Source organism: Mytilus edulis, unplaced genomic scaffold, assembly GCF_963676685.1.
Source record: "Mytilus edulis unplaced genomic scaffold, xbMytEdul2.2 SCAFFOLD_172, whole genome shotgun sequence".
NCBI lineage: Eukaryota > Metazoa > Mollusca > Bivalvia > Mytilida > Mytilidae > Mytilus > Mytilus edulis.
Window position 1 is genome coordinate 46,340 of NW_027268599.1, and position 25,412 is coordinate 71,751.

Sequence of the window (25,412 nt, forward strand, 5' to 3'; positions counted from 1 at the left end):
AAAAGCGGCTTGTGAAATACGGCAAGTCGCGAGAATACATTTTTAAACGTATATCATACGTATACGTATTTAATCTTAATCGAACGAAATAACATGATCATGTTGATTCATCCTAGGTCCGACGAACGCAGTTTTTAAAGCCTAGGAAATTTCTAGGAAATTTCTTTAATCACAAAATAAATTCAACGCTTTTTCACAATCTGCACGGACTTTTCACTGTCTCGTTTAGTTAACACAAATATAAACAGTTCATCTGTTCTATTTTTTTTTAAGGAATTGACCGGTACAGCTATTTTTAAATAAATTTTAGAAGGAGGAAAAAACTTACCGGCCGACTGCAGTTTCCATCGTTTGCCCTCGTTCTGAGGCGACGTCGCTATTAACGATGATTGAAACAGTAGAAGGGGACGTAATTCTTTTCCCCGCGTTTTTCCGTAACGCTAAAAATTCATAGTTTCTTTTTAGGAACGAGAATACATTATTACACTGACATGTGCTGTTATAAATACAAGAAAGCGACAACAAAAATATTACATTACAAGGAAAGAAAATAACTTTTTAGAGAACAGACATAAAATAAAATGCAACTTATTTCACATGCACGAGAAGTAAAATTATTTACAACAATGAGTAAAACTATACAATTTACACAAACTCCTTAAAAAGAATACTAAGAAAGATATATAGAAAAAGTACACATGTAGCAGTGAAAAGCATTAGAGAATATTTTACTGGGGCTGTTTCGCAGGCTATTGAAGGGAAAGCTACTTTTCTATTTTAATTTATTTTCTCCCCAAATAGGGGAGTGAGCCGATCCTGGAGGTACTGCAATACCAGGCCAACTCGTGGCAAGAGCGGTGCAAGCACCTAACATCTCACCTAGTTGCAAAAATCAGTTTAATATCGAAGTACCCACATGGGGTACGTATCAGATATTAAGCTGATAAGAACAGATACTTTTTTATATTTCAAACATTTTATTAATAATAGATACTTATATTGAATACAATCAATAGTTAAAATCATATATCACAGATAGTCCGATTGTAACTCAATAATAAATAAATCCGAAAATTACTGAAAATTATTTACTTTTAGATATAAATCAAATTACCGAAAACAAATTTATAAAATTAATTTTCAAAAAACCCCAATTTTGATACTGAAAACCCCCCAATTTATAAATAAACAACAAAGTGTTTTTAAATTCCTTTTACAAATCTAGATATAAACTTTCCTTTAAATAATTTACCTTTATAATTAAAACAAGCTATTGTAAACTAGTATTATATTTAAATTTAACTATAAATAAATATCGTCCGTTAAATTTTACCTATAATGTTTACCTTTAACAAAATCAAAATACACAATACATAGTGATTACATTTAACATCAAAATCAATATCGTACACACACAACCCACTAAAGTCCATAATGCATTGTCATGTGTGCTACGACAATAACTTTTACCTTTAAATTTTTGAACTGAACTATTTTAAATTCTACATGTAATAAATACATGTCAAATTCCATGTTACTTTAAACTTTAAATGAGACCGTCAACTTCTTTATAATTGAAATAATTTGAGTTTACTACAATATCAAAATCTGCCTGTAAACTGTCTAATATTAACTGTTTATGCTTATGTCTGTCCGGTTCTTTACCAATTATATCCCGCAATTCCTTATCACTGATTATATACGTGGTTATCATATTCTGGTCACTTACGCGACCTAATGCCGGTTTAGGTTTCCCTTCTACATTATTAATTAAACACAGTTGGTATGTTTCCCTTTTAACATCAGTCACTTTTCGCTTTTTACCACTAACAACTTTGTACTGTACTTCTCCAGAAAGATCGTCCGGATCTGTCGCGATATCGGACCATAACTTGGAAACGGACGAGGACTTTTCGGTATCCACGGTCTCTTGTGACGTATCCACGGTCTCCTGTGTCGTATCCTTTGTAACGGGGGAAGTATCCTGTGTAACCTGCATATCTACCGGTGTATCATCACTAATGTCACTGTTTTGAGTCTCCGGAACCGAGACTGCTTCCAACGGAACTGTTGCCTTTTTGCCTGACGGACAGTTCTTACGAATATGTCCAACGGTTCTACACTTCAGGCATAACGGTGCCCTACCCACCACGGTAAGTAGACAGTCTTTACCTGCTATACTAGTACGGTATGGTAACGATTGTACATCCTTCTCTGAAATCTCCAATGTAACTTTAATGTTCCCATTAGCAAACGTTATTCCTTCGGATTTCTCCGTTTCACGTGAACAACTAACTATTTTGCCATACTGTTCTAAAAACGATTCAACTGCAGTTAGCTTTAACCACACTGGAAGCCACAAAACTTTCAATAACACTGTTCTTGTGTCTGCACGGCTTACTGCAACTCTGGTATCTAACGACGTAAAGTCCGAATTAATCACTTTATCAGCAATATCTTCAGTAGTAAAGGTTGTATACCAAACACCACCAATATCCACCTTGAAAATCGCTGTCACATCATCCGGGTTAACAATGTTCTTTAATGCACGGATAATCCAAGTACGTGTGTTAACTGGTGAGCCATCCGTAAACGAAAACTTCGCACTGCATCTAAGTAATCCATAATCTACTAAATCCATTTTAACACTTTAACTTTTAACTTTAACTTTTCACTCGCTTTAATCTTTGCCAAAAGGCCGAGAAGCGATACTCAAATCTCTCCGAGTTTCCAAAGCCTACAAATCCTATTTCTTACTCAAACACGGTGTTTTAATTTTAACCAAAGCTACACAACTTTTGCAAATTTATATACAAAAAGCACACGAAACACGAGATCTTGATTTGCTTCAAATACCTGACAGCATGAAACGATTTCTGCATGACAAAACGGGTGTGAAAATAAAAAGCGGCTTGTGAAATACGGCAAGTCGCGAGAATACATTTTTAAACGTATATCATACGTATACGTATTTAATCTTAATCGAACGAAATAACATGATCATGTTGATTCATCCTAGGTCCGACGAACGCAGTTTTTAAAGCCTAGGAAATTTCTAGGAAATTTCTTTAATCACAAAATAAATTCAACGCTTTTTCACAATCTGCACGGACTTTTCACTGTCTCGTTTAGTTAACACAAATATAAACAGTTCATCTGTTCTATTTTTTTTTAAGGAATTGACCGGTACAGCTATTTTTAAATAAATTTTAGAAGGAGGAAAAAACTTACCGGCCGACTGCAGTTTCCATCGTTTGCCCTCGTTCTGAGGCGACGTCGCTATTAACGATGATTGAAACAGTAGAAGGGGACGTAATTCTTTTCCCCGCGTTTTTCCGTAACGCTAAAAATTCATAGTTTCTTTTTAGGAACGAGAATACATTATTACACTGACATGTGCTGTTATAAATACAAGAAAGCGACAACAAAAATATTACATTACAAGGAAAGAAAATAACTTTTTAGAGAACAGACATAAAATAAAATGCAACTTATTTCACATGCACGAGAAGTAAAATTATTTACAACAATGAGTAAAACTATACAATTTACACAAACTCCTTAAAAAGAATACTAAGAAAGATATATAGAAAAAGTACACATGTAGCAGTGAAAAGCATTAGAGAATATTTTACTGGGGCTGTTTCGCAGGCTATTGAAGGGAAAGCTACTTTTCTATTTTAATTTATTTTCTCCCCAAATAGGGGAGTGAGCCGATCCTGGAGGTACTGCAATACCAGGCCAACTCGTGGCAAGAGCGGTGCAAGCACCTAACATCTCACCTAGTTGCAAAAATCAGTTTAATATCGAAGTACCCACATGGGGTACGTATCAGATATTAAGCTGATAAGAACAGATACTACACTTTGATCTTAGCCAAAAGGCCGAGAAGCGATACTCAAATCTCTCCGAGTTTCCAAAGCCTACAAATCCTATTTCTTACTCAAACACGGTGTTTTAATTTTAACCAAAGCTACACAACTTTTGCAAATTTATATACAAAAAGCACACGAAACACGAGATCTTGATTTGCTTCAAATACCTGACAGCATGAAACGATTTCTGCATGACAAAACGGGTGTGAAAATAAAAAGCGGCTTGTGAAATACGGCAAGTCGCGAGAATACATTTTTAAACGTATATCATACGTATACGTATTTAATCTTAATCGAACGAAATAACATGATCATGTTGATTCATCCTAGGTCCGACGAACGCAGTTTTTAAAGCCTAGGAAATTTCTAGGAAATTTCTTTAATCACAAAATAAATTCAACGCTTTTTCACAATCTGCACGGACTTTTCACTGTCTCGTTTAGTTAACACAAATATAAACAGTTCATCTGTTCTATTTTTTTTTAAGGAATTGACCGGTACAGCTATTTTTAAATAAATTTTAGAAGGAGGAAAAAACTTACCGGCCGACTGCAGTTTCCATCGTTTGCCCTCGTTCTGAGGCGACGTCGCTATTAACGATGATTGAAACAGTAGAAGGGGACGTAATTCTTTTCCCCGCGTTTTTCCGTAACGCTAAAAATTCATAGTTTCTTTTTAGGAACGAGAATACATTATTACACTGACATGTGCTGTTATAAATACAAGAAAGCGACAACAAAAATATTACATTACAAGGAAAGAAAATAACTTTTTAGAGAACAGACATAAAATAAAATGCAACTTATTTCACATGCACGAGAAGTAAAATTATTTACAACAATGAGTAAAACTATACAATTTACACAAACTCCTTAAAAAGAATACTAAGAAAGATATATAGAAAAAGTACACATGTAGCAGTGAAAAGCATTAGAGAATATTTTACTGGGGCTGTTTCGCAGGCTATTGAAGGGAAAGCTACTTTTCTATTTTAATTTATTTTCTCCCCAAATAGGGGAGTGAGCCGATCCTGGAGGTACTGCAATACCAGGCCAACTCGTGGCAAGAGCGGTGCAAGCACCTAACATCTCACCTAGTTGCAAAAATCAGTTTAATATCGAAGTACCCACATGGGGTACGTATCAGATATTAAGCTGATAAGAACAGATACTACACTTTGATCTTAGCCAAAAGGCCGAGAAGCGATACTCAAATCTCTCCGAGTTTCCAAAGCCTACAAATCCTATTTCTTACTCAAACACGGTGTTTTAATTTTAACCAAAGCTACACAACTTTTGCAAATTTATATACAAAAAGCACACGAAACACGAGATCTTGATTTGCTTCAAATACCTGACAGCATGAAACGATTTCTGCATGACAAAACGGGTGTGAAAATAAAAAGCGGCTTGTGAAATACGGCAAGTCGCGAGAATACATTTTTAAACGTATATCATACGTATACGTATTTAATCTTAATCGAACGAAATAACATGATCATGTTGATTCATCCTAGGTCCGACGAACGCAGTTTTTAAAGCCTAGGAAATTTCTAGGAAATTTCTTTAATCACAAAATAAATTCAACGCTTTTTCACAATCTGCACGGACTTTTCACTGTCTCGTTTAGTTAACACAAATATAAACAGTTCATCTGTTCTATTTTTTTTTAAGGAATTGACCGGTACAGCTATTTTTAAATAAATTTTAGAAGGAGGAAAAAACTTACCGGCCGACTGCAGTTTCCATCGTTTGCCCTCGTTCTGAGGCGACGTCGCTATTAACGATGATTGAAACAGTAGAAGGGGACGTAATTCTTTTCCCCGCGTTTTTCCGTAACGCTAAAAATTCATAGTTTCTTTTTAGGAACGAGAATACATTATTACACTGACATGTGCTGTTATAAATACAAGAAAGCGACAACAAAAATATTACATTACAAGGAAAGAAAATAACTTTTTAGAGAACAGACATAAAATAAAATGCAACTTATTTCACATGCACGAGAAGTAAAATTATTTACAACAATGAGTAAAACTATACAATTTACACAAACTCCTTAAAAAGAATACTAAGAAAGATATATAGAAAAAGTACACATGTAGCAGTGAAAAGCATTAGAGAATATTTTACTGGGGCTGTTTCGCAGGCTATTGAAGGGAAAGCTACTTTTCTATTTTAATTTATTTTCTCCCCAAATAGGGGAGTGAGCCGATCCTGGAGGTACTGCAATACCAGGCCAACTCGTGGCAAGAGCGGTGCAAGCACCTAACATCTCACCTAGTTGCAAAAATCAGTTTAATATCGAAGTACCCACATGGGGTACGTATCAGATATTAAGCTGATAAGAACAGATACTACACTTTGATCTTAGCCAAAAGGCCGAGAAGCGATACTCAAATCTCTCCGAGTTTCCAAAGCCTACAAATCCTATTTCTTACTCAAACACGGTGTTTTAATTTTAACCAAAGCTACACAACTTTTGCAAATTTATATACAAAAAGCACACGAAACACGAGATCTTGATTTGCTTCAAATACCTGACAGCATGAAACGATTTCTGCATGACAAAACGGGTGTGAAAATAAAAAGCGGCTTGTGAAATACGGCAAGTCGCGAGAATACATTTTTAAACGTATATCATACGTATACGTATTTAATCTTAATCGAACGAAATAACATGATCATGTTGATTCATCCTAGGTCCGACGAACGCAGTTTTTAAAGCCTAGGAAATTTCTAGGAAATTTCTTTAATCACAAAATAAATTCAACGCTTTTTCACAATCTGCACGGACTTTTCACTGTCTCGTTTAGTTAACACAAATATAAACAGTTCATCTGTTCTATTTTTTTTTAAGGAATTGACCGGTACAGCTATTTTTAAATAAATTTTAGAAGGAGGAAAAAACTTACCGGCCGACTGCAGTTTCCATCGTTTGCCCTCGTTCTGAGGCGACGTCGCTATTAACGATGATTGAAACAGTAGAAGGGGACGTAATTCTTTTCCCCGCGTTTTTCCGTAACGCTAAAAATTCATAGTTTCTTTTTAGGAACGAGAATACATTATTACACTGACATGTGCTGTTATAAATACAAGAAAGCGACAACAAAAATATTACATTACAAGGAAAGAAAATAACTTTTTAGAGAACAGACATAAAATAAAATGCAACTTATTTCACATGCACGAGAAGTAAAATTATTTACAACAATGAGTAAAACTATACAATTTACACAAACTCCTTAAAAAGAATACTAAGAAAGATATATAGAAAAAGTACACATGTAGCAGTGAAAAGCATTAGAGAATATTTTACTGGGGCTGTTTCGCAGGCTATTGAAGGGAAAGCTACTTTTCTATTTTAATTTATTTTCTCCCCAAATAGGGGAGTGAGCCGATCCTGGAGGTACTGCAATACCAGGCCAACTCGTGGCAAGAGCGGTGCAAGCACCTAACATCTCACCTAGTTGCAAAAATCAGTTTAATATCGAAGTACCCACATGGGGTACGTATCAGATATTAAGCTGATAAGAACAGATACTACACTTTGATCTTAGCCAAAAGGCCGAGAAGCGATACTCAAATCTCTCCGAGTTTCCAAAGCCTACAAATCCTATTTCTTACTCAAACACGGTGTTTTAATTTTAACCAAAGCTACACAACTTTTGCAAATTTATATACAAAAAGCACACGAAACACGAGATCTTGATTTGCTTCAAATACCTGACAGCATGAAACGATTTCTGCATGACAAAACGGGTGTGAAAATAAAAAGCGGCTTGTGAAATACGGCAAGTCGCGAGAATACATTTTTAAACGTATATCATACGTATACGTATTTAATCTTAATCGAACGAAATAACATGATCATGTTGATTCATCCTAGGTCCGACGAACGCAGTTTTTAAAGCCTAGGAAATTTCTAGGAAATTTCTTTAATCACAAAATAAATTCAACGCTTTTTCACAATCTGCACGGACTTTTCACTGTCTCGTTTAGTTAACACAAATATAAACAGTTCATCTGTTCTATTTTTTTTTAAGGAATTGACCGGTACAGCTATTTTTAAATAAATTTTAGAAGGAGGAAAAAACTTACCGGCCGACTGCAGTTTCCATCGTTTGCCCTCGTTCTGAGGCGACGTCGCTATTAACGATGATTGAAACAGTAGAAGGGGACGTAATTCTTTTCCCCGCGTTTTTCCGTAACGCTAAAAATTCATAGTTTCTTTTTAGGAACGAGAATACATTATTACACTGACATGTGCTGTTATAAATACAAGAAAGCGACAACAAAAATATTACATTACAAGGAAAGAAAATAACTTTTTAGAGAACAGACATAAAATAAAATGCAACTTATTTCACATGCACGAGAAGTAAAATTATTTACAACAATGAGTAAAACTATACAATTTACACAAACTCCTTAAAAAGAATACTAAGAAAGATATATAGAAAAAGTACACATGTAGCAGTGAAAAGCATTAGAGAATATTTTACTGGGGCTGTTTCGCAGGCTATTGAAGGGAAAGCTACTTTTCTATTTTAATTTATTTTCTCCCCAAATAGGGGAGTGAGCCGATCCTGGAGGTACTGCAATACCAGGCCAACTCGTGGCAAGAGCGGTGCAAGCACCTAACATCTCACCTAGTTGCAAAAATCAGTTTAATATCGAAGTACCCACATGGGGTACGTATCAGATATTAAGCTGATAAGAACAGATACTACACTTTGATCTTAGCCAAAAGGCCGAGAAGCGATACTCAAATCTCTCCGAGTTTCCAAAGCCTACAAATCCTATTTCTTACTCAAACACGGTGTTTTAATTTTAACCAAAGCTACACAACTTTTGCAAATTTATATACAAAAAGCACACGAAACACGAGATCTTGATTTGCTTCAAATACCTGACAGCATGAAACGATTTCTGCATGACAAAACGGGTGTGAAAATAAAAAGCGGCTTGTGAAATACGGCAAGTCGCGAGAATACATTTTTAAACGTATATCATACGTATACGTATTTAATCTTAATCGAACGAAATAACATGATCATGTTGATTCATCCTAGGTCCGACGAACGCAGTTTTTAAAGCCTAGGAAATTTCTAGGAAATTTCTTTAATCACAAAATAAATTCAACGCTTTTTCACAATCTGCACGGACTTTTCACTGTCTCGTTTAGTTAACACAAATATAAACAGTTCATCTGTTCTATTTTTTTTTAAGGAATTGACCGGTACAGCTATTTTTAAATAAATTTTAGAAGGAGGAAAAAACTTACCGGCCGACTGCAGTTTCCATCGTTTGCCCTCGTTCTGAGGCGACGTCGCTATTAACGATGATTGAAACAGTAGAAGGGGACGTAATTCTTTTCCCCGCGTTTTTCCGTAACGCTAAAAATTCATAGTTTCTTTTTAGGAACGAGAATACATTATTACACTGACATGTGCTGTTATAAATACAAGAAAGCGACAACAAAAATATTACATTACAAGGAAAGAAAATAACTTTTTAGAGAACAGACATAAAATAAAATGCAACTTATTTCACATGCACGAGAAGTAAAATTATTTACAACAATGAGTAAAACTATACAATTTACACAAACTCCTTAAAAAGAATACTAAGAAAGATATATAGAAAAAGTACACATGTAGCAGTGAAAAGCATTAGAGAATATTTTACTGGGGCTGTTTCGCAGGCTATTGAAGGGAAAGCTACTTTTCTATTTTAATTTATTTTCTCCCCAAATAGGGGAGTGAGCCGATCCTGGAGGTACTGCAATACCAGGCCAACTCGTGGCAAGAGCGGTGCAAGCACCTAACATCTCACCTAGTTGCAAAAATCAGTTTAATATCGAAGTACCCACATGGGGTACGTATCAGATATTAAGCTGATAAGAACAGATACTACACTTTGATCTTAGCCAAAAGGCCGAGAAGCGATACTCAAATCTCTCCGAGTTTCCAAAGCCTACAAATCCTATTTCTTACTCAAACACGGTGTTTTAATTTTAACCAAAGCTACACAACTTTTGCAAATTTATATACAAAAAGCACACGAAACACGAGATCTTGATTTGCTTCAAATACCTGACAGCATGAAACGATTTCTGCATGACAAAACGGGTGTGAAAATAAAAAGCGGCTTGTGAAATACGGCAAGTCGCGAGAATACATTTTTAAACGTATATCATACGTATACGTATTTAATCTTAATCGAACGAAATAACATGATCATGTTGATTCATCCTAGGTCCGACGAACGCAGTTTTTAAAGCCTAGGAAATTTCTAGGAAATTTCTTTAATCACAAAATAAATTCAACGCTTTTTCACAATCTGCACGGACTTTTCACTGTCTCGTTTAGTTAACACAAATATAAACAGTTCATCTGTTCTATTTTTTTTTAAGGAATTGACCGGTACAGCTATTTTTAAATAAATTTTAGAAGGAGGAAAAAACTTACCGGCCGACTGCAGTTTCCATCGTTTGCCCTCGTTCTGAGGCGACGTCGCTATTAACGATGATTGAAACAGTAGAAGGGGACGTAATTCTTTTCCCCGCGTTTTTCCGTAACGCTAAAAATTCATAGTTTCTTTTTAGGAACGAGAATACATTATTACACTGACATGTGCTGTTATAAATACAAGAAAGCGACAACAAAAATATTACATTACAAGGAAAGAAAATAACTTTTTAGAGAACAGACATAAAATAAAATGCAACTTATTTCACATGCACGAGAAGTAAAATTATTTACAACAATGAGTAAAACTATACAATTTACACAAACTCCTTAAAAAGAATACTAAGAAAGATATATAGAAAAAGTACACATGTAGCAGTGAAAAGCATTAGAGAATATTTTACTGGGGCTGTTTCGCAGGCTATTGAAGGGAAAGCTACTTTTCTATTTTAATTTATTTTCTCCCCAAATAGGGGAGTGAGCCGATCCTGGAGGTACTGCAATACCAGGCCAACTCGTGGCAAGAGCGGTGCAAGCACCTAACATCTCACCTAGTTGCAAAAATCAGTTTAATATCGAAGTACCCACATGGGGTACGTATCAGATATTAAGCTGATAAGAACAGATACTACACTTTGATCTTAGCCAAAAGGCCGAGAAGCGATACTCAAATCTCTCCGAGTTTCCAAAGCCTACAAATCCTATTTCTTACTCAAACACGGTGTTTTAATTTTAACCAAAGCTACACAACTTTTGCAAATTTATATACAAAAAGCACACGAAACACGAGATCTTGATTTGCTTCAAATACCTGACAGCATGAAACGATTTCTGCATGACAAAACGGGTGTGAAAATGAAAAGCGGCTTGTGAAATACGGCAAGTCGCGAGAATACATTTTTAAACGTATATCATACGTATACGTATTTAATCTTAATCGAACGAAATAACATGATCATGTTGATTCATCCTAGGTCCGACGAACGCAGTTTTTAAAGCCTAGGAAATTTCTAGGAAATTTCTTTAATCACAAAATAAATTCAACGCTTTTTCACAATCTGCACGGACTTTTCACTGTCTCGTTTAGTTAACACAAATATAAACAGTTCATCTGTTCTATTTTTTTTTAAGGAATTGACCGGTACAGCTATTTTTAAATAAATTTTAGAAGGAGGAAAAAACTTACCGGCCGACTGCAGTTTCCATCGTTTGCCCTCGTTCTGAGGCGACGTCGCTATTAACGATGATTGAAACAGTAGAAGGGGACGTAATTCTTTTCCCCGCGTTTTTCCGTAACGCTAAAAATTCATAGTTTCTTTTTAGGAACGAGAATACATTATTACACTGACATGTGCTGTTATAAATACAAGAAAGCGACAACAAAAATATTACATTACAAGGAAAGAAAATAACTTTTTAGAGAACAGACATAAAATAAAATGCAACTTATTTCACATGCACGAGAAGTAAAATTATTTACAACAATGAGTAAAACTATACAATTTACACAAACTCCTTAAAAAGAATACTAAGAAAGATATATAGAAAAAGTACACATGTAGCAGTGAAAAGCATTAGAGAATATTTTACTGGGGCTGTTTCGCAGGCTATTGAAGGGAAAGCTACTTTTCTATTTTAATTTATTTTCTCCCCAAATAGGGGAGTGAGCCGATCCTGGAGGTACTGCAATACCAGGCCAACTCGTGGCAAGAGCGGTGCAAGCACCTAACATCTCACCTAGTTGCAAAAATCAGTTTAATATCGAAGTACCCACATGGGGTACGTATCAGATATTAAGCTGATAAGAACAGATACTACACTTTGATCTTAGCCAAAAGGCCGAGAAGCGATACTCAAATCTCTCCGAGTTTCCAAAGCCTACAAATCCTATTTCTTACTCAAACACGGTGTTTTAATTTTAACCAAAGCTACACAACTTTTGCAAATTTATATACAAAAAGCACACGAAACACGAGATCTTGATTTGCTTCAAATACCTGACAGCATGAAACGATTTCTGCATGACAAAACGGGTGTGAAAATGAAAAGCGGCTTGTGAAATACGGCAAGTCGCGAGAATACATTTTTAAACGTATATCATACGTATACGTATTTAATCTTAATCGAACGAAATAACATGATCATGTTGATTCATCCTAGGTCCGACGAACGCAGTTTTTAAAGCCTAGGAAATTTCTAGGAAATTTCTTTAATCACAAAATAAATTCAACGCTTTTTCACAATCTGCACGGACTTTTCACTGTCTCGTTTAGTTAACACAAATATAAACAGTTCATCTGTTCTATTTTTTTTTAAGGAATTGACCGGTACAGCTATTTTTAAATAAATTTTAGAAGGAGGAAAAAACTTACCGGCCGACTGCAGTTTCCATCGTTTGCCCTCGTTCTGAGGCGACGTCGCTATTAACGATGATTGAAACAGTAGAAGGGGACGTAATTCTTTTCCCCGCGTTTTTCCGTAACGCTAAAAATTCATAGTTTCTTTTTAGGAACGAGAATACATTATTACACTGACATGTGCTGTTATAAATACAAGAAAGCGACAACAAAAATATTACATTACAAGGAAAGAAAATAACTTTTTAGAGAACAGACATAAAATAAAATGCAACTTATTTCACATGCACGAGAAGTAAAATTATTTACAACAATGAGTAAAACTATACAATTTACACAAACTCCTTAAAAAGAATACTAAGAAAGATATATAGAAAAAGTACACATGTAGCAGTGAAAAGCATTAGAGAATATTTTACTGGGGCTGTTTCGCAGGCTATTGAAGGGAAAGCTACTTTTCTATTTTAATTTATTTTCTCCCCAAATAGGGGAGTGAGCCGATCCTGGAGGTACTGCAATACCAGGCCAACTCGTGGCAAGAGCGGTGCAAGCACCTAACATCTCACCTAGTTGCAAAAATCAGTTTAATATCGAAGTACCCACATGGGGTACGTATCAGATATTAAGCTGATAAGAACAGATACTACACTTTGATCTTAGCCAAAAGGCCGAGAAGCGATACTCAAATCTCTCCGAGTTTCCAAAGCCTACAAATCCTATTTCTTACTCAAACACGGTGTTTTAATTTTAACCAAAGCTACACAACTTTTGCAAATTTATATACAAAAAGCACACGAAACACGAGATCTTGATTTGCTTCAAATACCTGACAGCATGAAACGATTTCTGCATGACAAAACGGGTGTGAAAATGAAAAGCGGCTTGTGAAATACGGCAAGTCGCGAGAATACATTTTTAAACGTATATCATACGTATACGTATTTAATCTTAATCGAACGAAATAACATGATCATGTTGATTCATCCTAGGTCCGACGAACGCAGTTTTTAAAGCCTAGGAAATTTCTAGGAAATTTCTTTAATCACAAAATAAATTCAACGCTTTTTCACAATCTGCACGGACTTTTCACTGTCTCGTTTAGTTAACACAAATATAAACAGTTCATCTGTTCTATTTTTTTTTAAGGAATTGACCGGTACAGCTATTTTTAAATAAATTTTAGAAGGAGGAAAAAACTTACCGGCCGACTGCAGTTTCCATCGTTTGCCCTCGTTCTGAGGCGACGTCGCTATTAACGATGATTGAAACAGTAGAAGGGGACGTAATTCTTTTCCCCGCGTTTTTCCGTAACGCTAAAAATTCATAGTTTCTTTTTAGGAACGAGAATACATTATTACACTGACATGTGCTGTTATAAATACAAGAAAGCGACAACAAAAATATTACATTACAAGGAAAGAAAATAACTTTTTAGAGAACAGACATAAAATAAAATGCAACTTATTTCACATGCACGAGAAGTAAAATTATTTACAACAATGAGTAAAACTATACAATTTACACAAACTCCTTAAAAAGAATACTAAGAAAGATATATAGAAAAAGTACACATGTAGCAGTGAAAAGCATTAGAGAATATTTTACTGGGGCTGTTTCGCAGGCTATTGAAGGGAAAGCTACTTTTCTATTTTAATTTATTTTCTCCCCAAATAGGGGAGTGAGCCGATCCTGGAGGTACTGCAATACCAGGCCAACTCGTGGCAAGAGCGGTGCAAGCACCTAACATCTCACCTAGTTGCAAAAATCAGTTTAATATCGAAGTACCCACATGGGGTACGTATCAGATATTAAGCTGATAAGAACAGATACTACACTTTGATCTTAGCCAAAAGGCCGAGAAGCGATACTCAAATCTCTCCGAGTTTCCAAAGCCTACAAATCCTATTTCTTACTCAAACACGGTGTTTTAATTTTAACCAAAGCTACACAACTTTTGCAAATTTATATACAAAAAGCACACGAAACACGAGATCTTGATTTGCTTCAAATACCTGACAGCATGAAACGATTTCTGCATGACAAAACGGGTGTGAAAATAAAAAGCGGCTTGTGAAATACGGCAAGTCGCGAGAATACATTTTTAAACGTATATCATACGTATACGTATTTAATCTTAATCGAACGAAATAACATGATCATGTTGATTCATCCTAGGTCCGACGAACGCAGTTTTTAAAGCCTAGGAAATTTCTAGGAAATTTCTTTAATCACAAAATAAATTCAACGCTTTTTCACAATCTGCACGGACTTTTCACTGTCTCGTTTAGTTAACACAAATATAAACAGTTCATCTGTTCTATTTTTTTTTAAGGAATTGACCGGTACAGCTATTTTTAAATAAATTTTAGAAGGAGGAAAAAACTTACCGGCCGACTGCAGTTTCCATCGTTTGCCCTCGTTCTGAGGCGACGTCGCTATTAACGATGATTGAAACAGTAGAAGGGGACGTAATTCTTTTCCCCGCGTTTTTCCGTAACGCTAAAAATTCATAGTTTCTTTTTAGGAACGAGAATACATTATTACACTGACATGTGCTGTTATAAATACAAGAAAGCGACAACAAAAATATTACATTACAAGGAAAGAAAATAACTTTTTAGAGAACAGACATAAAATAAAATGCAACTTATTTCACATGCACGAGAAGTAAAATTATTTACAACAATGAGTAAAACTATACAATTTACACAAACTCCTTAAAAAGAATACTAAGAAAGATATATAGAAAAAGTACACATGTAGCAGTGAAAAGCATTAGAGAATATTTTACTGGGGCTGTTTCGCAGGCTATTGAAGGGAAAGCTACTTTTCTATTTTAATTTATTTTCTCCCCAAATAGGGGAGTGAGCCGATCCTGGAGGTACTGCAATACCAGGCCAACTCGTGGCAAGAGCGGTGCAAGCACCTAACATCTCACCTAGTTGCAAAAATCAGTTTAATATCGAAGTACCCACATGGGGTACGTATCAGATATTAAGCTGATAAGAACAGATACTACACTTTGATCTTAGCCAAAAGGCCGAGAAGCGATACTCAAATCTCTCCGAGTTTCCAAAGCCTACAAATCCTATTTCTTACTCAAACACGGTGTTTTAATTTTAACCAAAGCTACACAACTTTTGCAAATTTATATACAAAAAGCACACGAAACACGAGATCTTGATTTGCTTCAAATACCTGACAGCATGAAACGATTTCTGCATGACAAAACGGGTGTGAAAATAAAAAGCGGCTTGTGAAATACGGCAAGTCGCGAGAATACATTTTTAAACGTATATCATACGTATACGTATTTAATCTTAATCGAACGAAATAACATGATCATGTTGATTCATCCTAGGTCCGACGAACGCAGTTTTTAAAGCCTAGGAAATTTCTAGGAAATTTCTTTAATCACAAAATAAATTCAACGCTTTTTCACAATCTGCACGGACTTTTCACTGTCTCGTTTAGTTAACACAAATATAAACAGTTCATCTGTTCTATTTTTTTTTAAGGAATTGACCGGTACAGCTATTTTTAAATAAATTTTAGAAGGAGGAAAAAACTTACCGGCCGACTGCAGTTTCCATCGTTTGCCCTCGTTCTGAGGCGACGTCGCTATTAACGATGATTGAAACAGTAGAAGGGGACGTAATTCTTTTCCCCGCGTTTTTCCGTAACGCTAAAAATTCATAGTTTCTTTTTAGGAACGAGAATACATTATTACACTGACATGTGCTGTTATAAATACAAGAAAGCGACAACAAAAATATTACATTACAAGGAAAGAAAATAACTTTTTAGAGAACAGACATAAAATAAAATGCAACTTATTTCACATGCACGAGAAGTAAAATTATTTACAACAATGAGTAAAACTATACAATTTACACAAACTCCTTAAAAAGAATACTAAGAAAGATATATAGAAAAAGTACACATGTAGCAGTGAAAAGCATTAGAGAATATTTTACTGGGGCTGTTTCGCAGGCTATTGAAGGGAAAGCTACTTTTCTATTTTAATTTATTTTCTCCCCAAATAGGGGAGTGAGCCGATCCTGGAGGTACTGCAATACCAGGCCAACTCGTGGCAAGAGCGGTGCAAGCACCTAACATCTCACCTAGTTGCAAAAATCAGTTTAATATCGAAGTACCCACATGGGGTACGTATCAGATATTAAGCTGATAAGAACAGATACTACACTTTGATCTTAGCCAAAAGGCCGAGAAGCGATACTCAAATCTCTCCGAGTTTCCAAAGCCTACAAATCCTATTTCTTACTCAAACACGGTGTTTTAATTTTAACCAAAGCTACACAACTTTTGCAAATTTATATACAAAAAGCACACGAAACACGAGATCTTGATTTGCTTCAAATACCTGACAGCATGAAACGATTTCTGCATGACAAAACGGGTGTGAAAATAAAAAGCGGCTTGTGAAATACGGCAAGTCGCGAGAATACATTTTTAAACGTATATCATACGTATACGTATTTAATCTTAATCGAACGAAATAACATGATCATGTTGATTCATCCTAGGTCCGACGAACGCAGTTTTTAAAGCCTAGGAAATTTCTAGGAAATTTCTTTAATCACAAAATAAATTCAACGCTTTTTCACAATCTGCACGGACTTTTCACTGTCTCGTTTAGTTAACACAAATATAAACAGTTCATCTGTTCTATTTTTTTTTAAGGAATTGACCGGTACAGCTATTTTTAAATAAATTTTAGAAGGAGGAAAAAACTTACCGGCCGACTGCAGTTTCCATCGTTTGCCCTCGTTCTGAGGCGACGTCGCTATTAACGATGATTGAAACAGTAGAAGGGGACGTAATTCTTTTCCCCGCGTTTTTCCGTAACGCTAAAAATTCATAGTTTCTTTTTAGGAACGAGAATACATTATTACACTGACATGTGCTGTTATAAATACAAGAAAGCGACAACAAAAATATTACATTACAAGGAAAGAAAATAACTTTTTAGAGAACAGACATAAAATAAAATGCAACTTATTTCACATGCACGAGAAGTAAAATTATTTACAACAATGAGTAAAACTATACAATTTACACAAACTCCTTAAAAAGAATACTAAGAAAGATATATAGAAAAAGTACACATGTAGCAGTGAAAAGCATTAGAGAATATTTTACTGGGGCTGTTTCGCAGGCTATTGAAGGGAAAGCTACTTTTCTATTTTAATTTATTTTCTCCCCAAATAGGGGAGTGAGCCGATCCTGGAGGTACTGCAATACCAGGCCAACTCGTGGCAAGAGCGGTGCAAGCACCTAACATCTCACCTAGTTGCAAAAATCAGTTTAATATCGAAGTACCCACATGGGGTACGTATCAGATATTAAGCTGATAAGAACAGATACTACACTTTGATCTTAGCCAAAAGGCCGAGAAGCGATACTCAAATCTCTCCGAGTTTCCAAAGCCTACAAATCCTATTTCTTACTCAAACACGGTGTTTTAATTTTAACCAAAGCTACACAACTTTTGCAAATTTATATACAAAAAGCACACGAAACACGAGATCTTGATTTGCTTCAAATACCTGACAGCATGAAACGATTTCTGCATGACAAAACGGGTGTGAAAATAAAAAGCGGCTTGTGAAATACGGCAAGTCGCGAGAATACATTTTTAAACGTATATCATACGTATACGTATTTAATCTTAATCGAACGAAATAACATGATCATGTTGATTCATCCTAGGTCCGACGAACGCAGTTTTTAAAGCCTAGGAAATTTCTAGGAAATTTCTTTAATCACAAAATAAATTCAACGCTTTTTCACAATCTGCACGGACTTTTCACTGTCTCGTTTAGTTAACACAAATATAAACAGTTCATCTGTTCTATTTTTTTTTAAGGAATTGACCGGTACAGCTATTTTTAAATAAATTTTAGAAGGAGGAAAAAACTTACCGGCCGACTGCAGTTTCCATCGTTTGCCCTCGTTCTGAGGCGACGTCGCTATTAACGATGATTGAAACAGTAGAAGGGGACGTAATTCTTTTCCCCGCGTTTTTCCGTAACGCTAAAAATTCATAGTTTCTTTTTAGGAACGAGAATACATTATTACACTGACATGTGCTGTTATAAATACAAGAAAGCGACAACAAAAATATTACATTACAAGGAAAGAAAATAACTTTTTAGAGAACAGACATAAAATAAAATGCAACTTATTTCACATGCACGAGAAGTAAAATTATTTACAACAATGAGTAAAACTATACAATTTACACAAACTCCTTAAAAAGAATACTAAGAAAGATATATAGAAAAAGTACACATGTAGCAGTGAAAAGCATTAGAGAATATTTTACTGGGGCTGTTTCGCAGGCTATTGAAGGGAAAGCTACTTTTCTATTTTAATTTATTTTCTCCCCAAATAGGGGAGTGAGCCGATCCTGGAGGTACTGCAATACCAGGCCAACTCGTGGCAAGAGCGGTGCAAGCACCTAACATCTCACCTAGTTGCAAAAATCAGTTTAATATCGAAGTACCCACATGGGGTACGTATCAGATATTAAGCTGATAAGAACAGATACTACACTTTGATCTTAGCCAAAAGGCCGAGAAGCGATACTCAAATCTCTCCGAGTTTCCAAAGCCTACAAATCCTATTTCTTACTCAAACACGGTGTTTTAATTTTAACCAAAGCTACACAACTTTTGCAAATTTATATACAAAAAGCACACGAAACACGAGATCTTGATTTGCTTCAAATACCTGACAGCATGAAACGATTTCTGCATGACAAAACGGGTGTGAAAATAAAAAGCGGCTTGTGAAATACGGCAAGTCGCGAGAATACATTTTTAAACGTATATCATACGTATACGTATTTAATCTTAATCGAACGAAATAACATGATCATGTTGATTCATCCTAGGTCCGACGAACGCAGTTTTTAAAGCCTAGGAAATTTCTAGGAAATTTCTTTAATCACAAAATAAATTCAACGCTTTTTCACAATCTGCACGGACTTTTCACTGTCTCGTTTAGTTAACACAAATATAAACAGTTCATCTGTTCTATTTTTTTTTAAGGAATTGACCGGTACAGCTATTTTTAAATAAATTTTAGAAGGAGGAAAAAACTTACCGGCCGACTGCAGTTTCCATCGTTTGCCCTCGTTCTGAGGCGACGTCGCTATTAACGATGATTGAAACAGTAGAAGGGGACGTAATTCTTTTCCCCGCGTTTTTCCGTAACGCTAAAAATTCATAGTTTCTTTTTAGGAACGAGAATACATTATTACACTGACATGTGCTGTTATAAATACAAGAAAGCGACAACAAAAATATTACATTACAAGGAAAGAAAATAACTTTTTAGAGAACAGACATAAAATAAAATGCAACTTATTTCACATGCACGAGAAGTAAAATTATTTACAACAATGAGTAAAACTATACAATTTACACAAACTCCTTAAAAAGAATACTAAGAAAGATATATAGAAAAAGTACACATGTAGCAGTGAAAAGCATTAGAGAATATTTTACTGGGGCTGTTTCGCAGGCTATTGAAGGGAAAGCTACTTTTCTATTTTAATTTATTTTCTCCCCAAATAGGGGAGTGAGCCAATCCTGGAGGTACTGCAATACCAGGCCAACTCGTGGCAAGAGCGGTGCAAGCACCTAACATCTCACCTAGTTGCAAAAATCAGTTTAATATCGAAGTACCCACATGGGGTACGTATCAGATATTAAGCTGATAAGAACAGATACTACACTTTGATCTTAGCCAAAAGGCCGAGAAGCGATACTCAAATCTCTCCGAGTTTCCAAAGCCTACAAATCCTATTTCTTACTCAAACACGGTGTTTTAATTTTAACCAAAGCTACACAACTTTTGCAAATTTATATACAAAAAGCACACGAAACACGAGATCTTGATTTGCTTCAAATACCTGACAGCATGAAACGATTTCTGCATGACAAAACGGGTGTGAAAATAAAAAGCGGCTTGTGAAATACGGCAAGTCGCGAGAATACATTTTTAAACGTATATCATACGTATACGTATTTAATCTTAATCGAACGAAATAACATGATCATGTTGATTCATCCTAGGTCCGACGAACGCAGTTTTTAAAGCCTAGGAAATTTCTAGGAAATTTCTTTAATCACAAAATAAATTCAACGCTTTTTCACAATCTGCACGGACTTTTCACTGTCTCGTTTAGTTAACACAAATATAAACAGTTCATCTGTTCTATTTTTTTTTAAGGAATTGACCGGTACAGCTATTTTTAAATAAATTTTAGAAGGAGGAAAAAACTTACCGGCCGACTGCAGTTTCCATCGTTTGCCCTCGTTCTGAGGCGACGTCGCTATTAACGATGATTGAAACAGTAGAAGGGGACGTAATTCTTTTCCCCGCGTTTTTCCGTAACGCTAAAAATTCATAGTTTCTTTTTAGGAACGAGAATACATTATTACACTGACATGTGCTGTTATAAATACAAGAAAGCGACAACAAAAATATTACATTACAAGGAAAGAAAATAACTTTTTAGAGAACAGACATAAAATAAAATGCAACTTATTTCACATGCACGAGAAGTAAAATTATTTACAACAATGAGTAAAACTATACAATTTACACAAACTCCTTAAAAAGAATACTAAGAAAGATATATAGAAAAAGTACACATGTAGCAGTGAAAAGCATTAGAGAATATTTTACTGGGGCTGTTTCGCAGGCTATTGAAGGGAAAGCTACTTTTCTATTTTAATTTATTTTCTCCCCAAATAGGGGAGTGAGCCGATCCTGGAGGTACTGCAATACCAGGCCAACTCGTGGCAAGAGCGGTGCAAGCACCTAACATCTCACCTAGTTGCAAAAATCAGTTTAATATCGAAGTACCCACATGGGGTACGTATCAGATATTAAGCTGATAAGAACAGATACTACACTTTGATCTTAGCCAAAAGGCCGAGAAGCGATACTCAAATCTCTCCGAGTTTCCAAAGCCTACAAATCCTATTTCTTACTCAAACACGGTGTTTTAATTTTAACCAAAGCTACACAACTTTTGCAAATTTATATACAAAAAGCACACGAAACACGAGATCTTGATTTGCTTCAAATACCTGACAGCATGAAACGATTTCTGCATGACAAAACGGGTGTGAAAATAAAAAGCGGCTTGTGAAATACGGCAAGTCGCGAGAATACATTTTTAAACGTATATCATACGTATACGTATTTAATCTTAATCGAACGAAATAACATGATCATGTTGATTCATCCTAGGTCCGACGAACGCAGTTTTTAAAGCCTAGGAAATTTCTAGGAAATTTCTTTAATCACAAAATAAATTCAACGCTTTTTCACAATCTGCACGGACTTTTCACTGTCTCGTTTAGTTAACACAAATATAAACAGTTCATCTGTTCTATTTTTTTTTAAGGAATTGACCGGTACAGCTATTTTTAAATAAATTTTAGAAGGAGGAAAAAACTTACCGGCCGACTGCAGTTTCCATCGTTTGCCCTCGTTCTGAGGCGACGTCGCTATTAACGATGATTGAAACAGTAGAAGGGGACGTAATTCTTTTCCCCGCGTTTTTCCGTAACGCTAAAAATTCATAGTTTCTTTTTAGGAACGAGAATACATTATTACACTGACATGTGCTGTTATAAATACAAGAAAGCGACAACAAAAATATTACATTACAAGGAAAGAAAATAACTTTTTAGAGAACAGACATAAAATAAAATGCAACTTATTTCACATGCACGAGAAGTAAAATTATTTACAACAATGAGTAAAACTATACAATTTACACAAACTCCTTAAAAAGAATACTAAGAAAGATATATAGAAAAAGTACACATGTAGCAGTGAAAAGCATTAGAGAATATTTTACTGGGGCTGTTTCGCAGGCTATTGAAGGGAAAGCTACTTTTCTATTTTAATTTATTTTCTCCCCAAATAGGGGAGTGAGCCGATCCTGGAGGTACTGCAATACCAGGCCAACTCGTGGCAAGAGCGGTGCAAGCACCTAACATCTCACCTAGTTGCAAAAATCAGTTTAATATCGAAGTACCCACATGGGGTACGTATCAGATATTAAGCTGATAAGAACAGATACTACACTTTGATCTTAGCCAAAAGGCCGAGAAGCGATACTCAAATCTCTCCGAGTTTCCAAAGCCTACAAATCCTATTTCTTACTCAAACACGGTGTTTTAATTTTAACCAAAGCTACACAACTTTTGCAAATTTATATACAAAAAGCACACGAAACACGAGATCTTGATTTGCTTCAAATACCTGACAGCATGAAACGATTTCTGCATGACAAAACGGGTGTGAAAATAAAAAGCGGCTTGTGAAATACGGCAAGTCGCGAGAATACATTTTTAAACGTATATCATACGTATACGTATTTAATCTTAATCGAACGAAATAACATGATCATGTTGATTCATCCTAGGTCCGACGAACGCAGTTTTTAAAGCCTAGGAAATTTCTAGGAAATTTCTTTAATCACAAAATAAATTCAACGCTTTTTCACAATCTGCACGGACTTTTCACTGTCTCGTTTAGTTAACACAAATATAAACAGTTCATCTGTTCTATTTTTTTTTAAGGAATTGACCGGTACAGCTATTTTTAAATAAATTTTAGAAGGAGGAAAAAACTTACCGGCCGACTGCAGTTTCCATCGTTTGCCCTCGTTCTGAGGCGACGTCGCTATTAACGATGATTGAAACAGTAGAAGGGGACGTAATTCTTTTCCCCGCGTTTTTCCGTAACGCTAAAAATTCATAGTTTCTTTTTAGGAACGAGAATACATTATTACACTGACATGTGCTGTTATAAATACAAGAAAGCGACAACAAAAATATTACATTACAAGGAAAGAAAATAACTTTTTAGAGAACAGACATAAAATAAAATGCAACTTATTTCACATGCACGAGAAGTAAAATTATTTACAACAATGAGTAAAACTATACAATTTACACAAACTCCTTAAAAAGAATACTAAGAAAGATATATAGAAAAAGTACACATGTAGCAGTGAAAAGCATTAGAGAATATTTTACTGGGGCTGTTTCGCAGGCTATTGAAGGGAAAGCTACTTTTCTATTTTAATTTATTTTCTCCCCAAATAGGGGAGTGAGCCGATCCTGGAGGTACTGCAATACCAGGCCAACTCGTGGCAAGAGCGGTGCAAGCACCTAACATCTCACCTAGTTGCAAAAATCAGTTTAATATCGAAGTACCCACATGGGGTACGTATCAGATATTAAGCTGATAAGAACAGATACTACACTTTGATCTTAGCCAAAAGGCCGAGAAGCGATACTCAAATCTCTCCGAGTTTCCAAAGCCTACAAATCCTATTTCTTACTCAAACACGGTGTTTTAATTTTAACCAAAGCTACACAACTTTTGCAAATTTATATACAAAAAGCACACGAAACACGAGATCTTGATTTGCTTCAAATACCTGACAGCATGAAACGATTTCTGCATGACAAAACGGGTGTGAAAATAAAAAGCGGCTTGTGAAATACGGCAAGTCGCGAGAATACATTTTTAAACGTATATCATACGTATACGTATTTAATCTTAATCGAACGAAATAACATGATCATGTTGATTCATCCTAGGTCCGACGAACGCAGTTTTTAAAGCCTAGGAAATTTCTAGGAAATTTCTTTAATCACAAAATAAATTCAACGCTTTTTCACAATCTGCACGGACTTTTCACTGTCTCGTTTAGTTAACACAAATATAAACAGTTCATCTGTTCTATTTTTTTTTAAGGAATTGACCGGTACAGCTATTTTTAAATAAATTTTAGAAGGAGGAAAAAACTTACCGGCCGACTGCAGTTTCCATCGTTTGCCCTCGTTCTGAGGCGACGTCGCTATTAACGATGATTGAAACAGTAGAAGGGGACGTAATTCTTTTCCCCGCGTTTTTCCGTAACGCTAAAAATTCATAGTTTCTTTTTAGGAACGAGAATACATTATTACACTGACATGTGCTGTTATAAATACAAGAAAGCGACAACAAAAATATTACATTACAAGGAAAGAAAATAACTTTTTAGAGAACAGACATAAAATAAAATGCAACTTATTTCACATGCACGAGAAGTAAAATTATTTACAACAATGAGTAAAACTATACAATTTACACAAACTCCTTAAAAAGAATACTAAGAAAGATATATAGAAAAAGTACACATGTAGCAGTGAAAAGCATTAGAGAATATTTTACTGGGGCTGTTTCGCAGGCTATTGAAGGGAAAGCTACTTTTCTATTTTAATTTATTTTCTCCCCAAATAGGGGAGTGAGCCGATCCTGGAGGTACTGCAATACCAGGCCAACTCGTGGCAAGAGCGGTGCAAGCACCTAACATCTCACCTAGTTGCAAAAATCAGTTTAATATCGAAGTACCCACATGGGGTACGTATCAGATATTAAGCTGATAAGAACAGATACTACACTTTGATCTTAGCCAAAAGGCCGAGAAGCGATACTCAAATCTCTCCGAGTTTCCAAAGCCTACAAATCCTATTTCTTACTCAAACACGGTGTTTTAATTTTAACCAAAGCTACACAACTTTTGCAAATTTATATACAAAAAGCACACGAAACACGAGATCTTGATTTGCTTCAAATACCTGACAGCATGAAACGATTTCT

General features: G+C 35.4%; 20 non-coding genes across 20 annotated transcripts; all 20 read right to left on the reverse strand.

Annotated features, from left to right (window-relative positions):
* Positions 1-800: 800 nt before the first annotated feature.
* Positions 801-992, reverse strand: LOC139507844 (U2 spliceosomal RNA). Its single transcript, XR_011660887.1, has one exon. It is a non-coding gene; the product is annotated as a U2 spliceosomal RNA (small nuclear RNA).
* A 2,711-nt stretch (positions 993-3,703) lies between these two features.
* On the reverse strand, positions 3,704-3,896 carry LOC139507880 (U2 spliceosomal RNA). Its single transcript, XR_011660924.1, has one exon. It is a non-coding gene; the product is annotated as a U2 spliceosomal RNA (small nuclear RNA).
* A 993-nt stretch (positions 3,897-4,889) lies between these two features.
* On the reverse strand, positions 4,890-5,082 carry LOC139507881 (U2 spliceosomal RNA). The gene has a single exon (XR_011660925.1). It is a non-coding gene; the product is annotated as a U2 spliceosomal RNA (small nuclear RNA).
* A 993-nt stretch (positions 5,083-6,075) lies between these two features.
* LOC139507882 (U2 spliceosomal RNA) lies at positions 6,076-6,268 on the reverse strand. Its single transcript, XR_011660926.1, has one exon. It is a non-coding gene; the product is annotated as a U2 spliceosomal RNA (small nuclear RNA).
* Positions 6,269-7,261: 993 nt separating this feature from the next.
* On the reverse strand, positions 7,262-7,454 carry LOC139507883 (U2 spliceosomal RNA). The gene has a single exon (XR_011660927.1). It is a non-coding gene; the product is annotated as a U2 spliceosomal RNA (small nuclear RNA).
* Positions 7,455-8,447: 993 nt separating this feature from the next.
* Positions 8,448-8,640, reverse strand: LOC139507884 (U2 spliceosomal RNA). Its single transcript, XR_011660928.1, has one exon. It is a non-coding gene; the product is annotated as a U2 spliceosomal RNA (small nuclear RNA).
* A 993-nt stretch (positions 8,641-9,633) lies between these two features.
* On the reverse strand, positions 9,634-9,826 carry LOC139507886 (U2 spliceosomal RNA). The gene has a single exon (XR_011660929.1). It is a non-coding gene; the product is annotated as a U2 spliceosomal RNA (small nuclear RNA).
* A 993-nt stretch (positions 9,827-10,819) lies between these two features.
* LOC139507887 (U2 spliceosomal RNA) lies at positions 10,820-11,012 on the reverse strand. Its single transcript, XR_011660930.1, has one exon. It is a non-coding gene; the product is annotated as a U2 spliceosomal RNA (small nuclear RNA).
* Positions 11,013-12,005: 993 nt separating this feature from the next.
* On the reverse strand, positions 12,006-12,198 carry LOC139507888 (U2 spliceosomal RNA). The gene has a single exon (XR_011660931.1). It is a non-coding gene; the product is annotated as a U2 spliceosomal RNA (small nuclear RNA).
* Positions 12,199-13,191: 993 nt separating this feature from the next.
* On the reverse strand, positions 13,192-13,384 carry LOC139507889 (U2 spliceosomal RNA). The gene has a single exon (XR_011660932.1). It is a non-coding gene; the product is annotated as a U2 spliceosomal RNA (small nuclear RNA).
* A 993-nt stretch (positions 13,385-14,377) lies between these two features.
* On the reverse strand, positions 14,378-14,570 carry LOC139507890 (U2 spliceosomal RNA). Its single transcript, XR_011660933.1, has one exon. It is a non-coding gene; the product is annotated as a U2 spliceosomal RNA (small nuclear RNA).
* Positions 14,571-15,563: 993 nt separating this feature from the next.
* LOC139507892 (U2 spliceosomal RNA) lies at positions 15,564-15,756 on the reverse strand. Its single transcript, XR_011660936.1, has one exon. It is a non-coding gene; the product is annotated as a U2 spliceosomal RNA (small nuclear RNA).
* Positions 15,757-16,749: 993 nt separating this feature from the next.
* On the reverse strand, positions 16,750-16,942 carry LOC139507893 (U2 spliceosomal RNA). Its single transcript, XR_011660937.1, has one exon. It is a non-coding gene; the product is annotated as a U2 spliceosomal RNA (small nuclear RNA).
* Positions 16,943-17,935: 993 nt separating this feature from the next.
* LOC139507894 (U2 spliceosomal RNA) lies at positions 17,936-18,128 on the reverse strand. The gene has a single exon (XR_011660938.1). It is a non-coding gene; the product is annotated as a U2 spliceosomal RNA (small nuclear RNA).
* Positions 18,129-19,121: 993 nt separating this feature from the next.
* On the reverse strand, positions 19,122-19,314 carry LOC139507895 (U2 spliceosomal RNA). Its single transcript, XR_011660939.1, has one exon. It is a non-coding gene; the product is annotated as a U2 spliceosomal RNA (small nuclear RNA).
* Positions 19,315-20,307: 993 nt separating this feature from the next.
* LOC139507838 (U2 spliceosomal RNA) lies at positions 20,308-20,500 on the reverse strand. The gene has a single exon (XR_011660882.1). It is a non-coding gene; the product is annotated as a U2 spliceosomal RNA (small nuclear RNA).
* Positions 20,501-21,493: 993 nt separating this feature from the next.
* LOC139507898 (U2 spliceosomal RNA) lies at positions 21,494-21,686 on the reverse strand. The gene has a single exon (XR_011660940.1). It is a non-coding gene; the product is annotated as a U2 spliceosomal RNA (small nuclear RNA).
* Positions 21,687-22,679: 993 nt separating this feature from the next.
* LOC139507835 (U2 spliceosomal RNA) lies at positions 22,680-22,872 on the reverse strand. The gene has a single exon (XR_011660878.1). It is a non-coding gene; the product is annotated as a U2 spliceosomal RNA (small nuclear RNA).
* Positions 22,873-23,865: 993 nt separating this feature from the next.
* On the reverse strand, positions 23,866-24,058 carry LOC139507836 (U2 spliceosomal RNA). Its single transcript, XR_011660880.1, has one exon. It is a non-coding gene; the product is annotated as a U2 spliceosomal RNA (small nuclear RNA).
* A 993-nt stretch (positions 24,059-25,051) lies between these two features.
* On the reverse strand, positions 25,052-25,244 carry LOC139507837 (U2 spliceosomal RNA). The gene has a single exon (XR_011660881.1). It is a non-coding gene; the product is annotated as a U2 spliceosomal RNA (small nuclear RNA).
* Between the last annotated feature and the right edge of the window lie 168 nt (positions 25,245-25,412).